We start from the raw sequence: 4,586 nt of genomic DNA, 5'->3' as shown, positions 1-4,586 counted from the left end.
ATCTAGGCTACAAGTCCTTGCAAGGGCTGATTACTTCTGGTTCACCAATATCCTGAAGGTCTATTAAATCTCCCATTTGTTTGGGCCTTGAACTTCAACTTTTGTCCCCTTTGCTCATGAGGTCACCAAAACTATAGCTAAGTTTCATAACTCTCTTCTGATTACATAAATACCCTGATGGCAAAAATGGCTTCTACTGCTTAACTTACCTCTCTGGCTTCTCATTGTCTTCTATATTTTAGCCTCATAGCTTTATGAGGGTTTTTTTTTCCAACTTTACTGAGATTCTATTGACATATATGTAAGTTCAAAGTGTACAACATGAGGATTTGATACACATACATAGTGTGAAATTATTCCTACAATAAGATTAATTAACATTTTTATGCCCTCATGTAATTACCTTTCTTTGTGTGGTGTTAATTTTTAAGATCTTCCAAATATATAATACATTATTGTTAATTATAGTCACCATGCTGTACATTAGATCCACAGAACTTATTCATCTTATGGCTGGAAGTTTGTATCCTTTGACCAAACTCTCCCCGTTTCTCCCAACCCCACCCCCTGGCAACCACCATTCTGTCCCTATCTCTTTGAGTTCAGCTTTTTTAGATTCCACATGTGAGAACATACATGTGTTTTTCTCGGTCTGACTTATTTCACATAGCATAATGCCCTTAAGGCCCATCCATGTTGTTGCCAATGACAAGATTTTCTTCTTTTTATGAGTAAATAATATTCCAGTATGTGTGTGTGTGTGTGTGTGTGTGTGTGTGTGTGTGTATCACCTCTTCTTTATGCATTCTTCTAGTGATGAACACTCATGTTGTTTCCATGTCTTGGCTATTGTAAATAATGTTGCAATGAACATGAAAATACTGATATCTCTTTGAAATCCTGATTTTAAATTTCTTCAACTATATATCCAGAATCAGGACTACTGGATTATATGGCAGCTCTGTTTTTAATCTGTTGAGAAACTCCAGTTTTCTACAGTGGCTGTACCAATGTACACTCCGACCAGCAGTGCACAATCGTTCTTTTTTCTCTACAGCCTCACTAATATTTGTTATATCTTGTCTTTTTAATACTAGACATTCTGACAGGTGTGAGGTGATATCTCATTGTAGTTTTGATTTGCATTTCCCTGATGATGAGTATTGTTGAGCACCTTTTCATGTACCTCTTGGCCATCTGTATCTCTTGGGAAAGTATTTATTTAGATCCTCTACCCATTTTCTAGTTGGACTGTTTGTGGTTGTTTTTTGTTTTTTATTTTTTATTTGGGGGGGTTGGGGCTTATTTTGCTTTGTTTTGCTATTGAGTTTTACGAGTTCCTTATGTATTTTGGATATTAACCCCTTACCAGATGTGTGGTTTGCAAATATTTTTCTCCCATTCTGTAGCTTGTCTTTTTATCTTGCTGATTGTTTCTTTTGCTGTGAAGAAACTTTTTCATTTGATATAGTTTCACTTGCTGATTTTTGCTTTTGTTGCTTGTAATTTTGGTGTTATAGCCAAAATATACTTGCCAAGACCAATGCCAAAGAGCTTTTTTTTTTCTGTGTTTTCTACTGGTAGTTTTACAGTTTCCGGTATTACATTTAAGTCTGTAATTCATTTCAAGTTAGCAGTGTAAAATGAGGTAAAATTTCATTTTCCTGCATGTGGTTATCCAGTTTTCCCAACACCATTTATTGAGGAAATTATCCCTTCCCGTTAAGTCATCTTGACTTTCTTGTAAAATACTAGTTGACCATATATGCAAGAGCTTTTCTTTGGACTCTCAATTCATCCCACTGGTCTATGTGTCTATTTCTAATGCCATTAATACTGTTTGAATTACCATAGCTTTGTACCAAAGTTTAAAAATCAGGATTTCTTTAGCTATTTGGGGTCTTCTGTGGTTCTATATGAATGTCAAGATTTCTCTATTTCTGTGAAAAATGCCTTTGAAATTTTGACAAGATAAACCTCATTATTTTTAGCTTTTTCTTCCTATGTTTCATCCAGTTTATTTACTTGTCTTCATTGGGACAATTAGTCCAAATTACCTAGACTGACAGTACAAGAAGCGGAGATATACAATACCTGCCTAACAGCTTTCATTGCCCTCAATCTCTCTTCCTTCCAGTTCCTCCTTTACAAAGTAACCATGATTATTCCAAGACACCATTCTGATCGAATCATTCCCTTGCACAAACCCTTCAAAAGCTTAATGTTGATTTTAAAATGAAAATCAAATTTCTTAGTTTGTACAATTAGATCCAAATCTTTCTTACCTCATTTATTTACTGCACACTGTGTGGGTGGTCCTCACTAGGACAGGTTCTGACTAATCTCTTGACTTTTACCTCTCTACCCCTTTCTTATTCCAAATTTACCTACATTCCAGTTGAACTGGAACATTCACTGTCATGTGGCAGACCTGGGTCCAGAACATAGATGGTCTGACAAACTTCTCCCCATCTCCCTCTCCCTTCCCCTCTGACCCTGCACCCCTCATGTGCACCAGGTGTTTGTGCTCCCTCTCTCTCTCTCTCTCTAATTAATTAATTACTATAAAATCTTTAAAAAAAAAAAAAGAAATTTCAACCAAGCGTTACCTCTAGGGAAAGCAGAAGTGGTGGGAAGGCCCCCCTGGGGATACATCACCATCATCAACTTTTTGTCAATCTTTAGAGTCACAGGGCCCCTAGGAATAAAACTTCAAGCTTCGGGCTTGTTTTCCATGAAAAATGAGAGATGGACTGTCTGTGAAATTTGATTCCAAGGTGCTGGGAACATACTGCAACTAAATTAATCTACTCCCACCTGCTGGCGGTTGCCTGAACATCCAGTCAAACGCGAATCACACCAAAAAAAAAAAAAACCCAACGTGCTGGAAGTAGGTAAACCAGGAAGCAGGGATTATGGTTTGGGCCTCTACTATTCTGTAAACAGTATGTACAGAATGCCTGGGTGCGCGGGGATGGTGAGCGCAGAGGTAACAGCAGCAGGAGTAGGTTCCATTGACCCACTTCGGTATGTGATAGTGACATATGGATCCTTAGTTCTGCACCTGTGTGGAAAGGTGAGCATTTGCCGCAATGACAAGGGAAAGAGAGGGTAAGGAGGTGGGATAGGAAGATGTGAGAGTGTTCCGTTCCTACAAGAAAGCAGGGAACTGTGATACGCATTTTTTAAAAGTTTGATCCTAAAATGGTTAAGAAAGGTGTGGGAAACACTCAGCAAGCCAGGCAACTGAAGCTTTGTGGGGCACAAGCAGTTCCAGCTCATTCATTAAATACTGAGGGAAAGTGAAAGAGGGCTGTATTTATGTTGGAATGTTCTAGCTAACGAAAAGTGACCTTGAATTTCATTTTCATTGCGACTCTTCTCAATGGCATGCCTTAGGAGGTTCAGTGTTAGTAAAAGTGACTGAGGTCTGCTTGTTGATTGCCCGTCTGGCCCATGGGCTCAAGGGACACCTTTCTAAACATGTTTTGTCATGTATCAAAGATGGGAATGACAGCGAGGATTGAGTGGAGGAATTTCCTTACCCTTTGACATCCTTTTATTTCATAGGACAGAGTCAGGGTAGTGGGAAGAGCCCTCAAGTCAAAATGCCAGGCTTTTGCACACGATGGGGCCAGAATGCAAAAGCATTGCCTTGGACGGCTCTTCAAAGGCTAACTCAGTCGAACACCTGAAACGCAGGCCTATGCTTTCTTTCCCCTTCAAGGTGTGAGCCCTGGACCCTCACTTCAGCTCTGCATGGCCCGGCTGTGGACAGAGATCTCACCATGATCCTGACTGCAGAGTCCTTCCAGTTCCCTGAGCATTGTCCTAGGGACCTAAACTTGGGGCCAAGAGCGCTCTGAGAAATTAGTCTTTAAGAAACTCTTGGGCTATTACATCCAATTTCCAGCCTGATGGAGGGTCACTCCTGCGTGGCCAGAGCTCTGTCATAAACCCCACCCAGAGGCAAGGCATGCAGGATGACTGGTGGGTCAGGGGTTTGGGAATGGGCAGCCGTAAGATATGCGCGTCCAGCTCCTTCAGAACGCAGATTCGGCTCCGGCATTTTCAGACCACCTCGCGCCAGTCACCGCAAAACTCAAAAACCAAACAACAACAAAAAGCCCAAACAAACTCTTGGGCACGCGCTAGTCCAAGAGAAACGCAGATTTCGCATATTTGCAGAGAGGAAGAGGAGGACCTACTGGGTGCCTAAAAGCGCGGATTTGTGCCCTGCCCCCGGCGGCCAGACTCCCCTCCCAGCACCCCCCCAGCCCCGCCCTGCCGCCCCCCCTCGCGCCCCCCCCCCGCCACCACCACCGCCATCGCCACCGCCACCGCCACCGCCGCCGCGCGAGGCCGGCACCGCCCCTACCCGTGTCTGAAGCTGGCCAGGGTAGGACTGCAGAGGCCTGAAGGGGCGGGGGGCCTCGGGGAGCGCAGGCTGCGGGCGGAGGCAGCCCCGCGCGCCTTTTTGTGCGGCTCCCGGCCCCTGCGGGATTGGCTGGGTCCGCGCTGCCGTCGGAGTGGGCGGAGCCAGCCGGGCGCCGGGCTGGGAGCCCAGTCGCAGGCAGGAGCGGTCG

The sequence above is a fragment of the Mustela putorius genome, unplaced genomic scaffold, assembly GCF_011764305.1.
Source record: "Mustela putorius furo isolate JIRA1106 unplaced genomic scaffold, ASM1176430v1.1 tig00003899_pilon_pilon_pilon, whole genome shotgun sequence".
NCBI lineage: Eukaryota > Metazoa > Chordata > Mammalia > Carnivora > Mustelidae > Mustela > Mustela putorius.
This window is presented reverse-complemented; position numbering follows the sequence as displayed.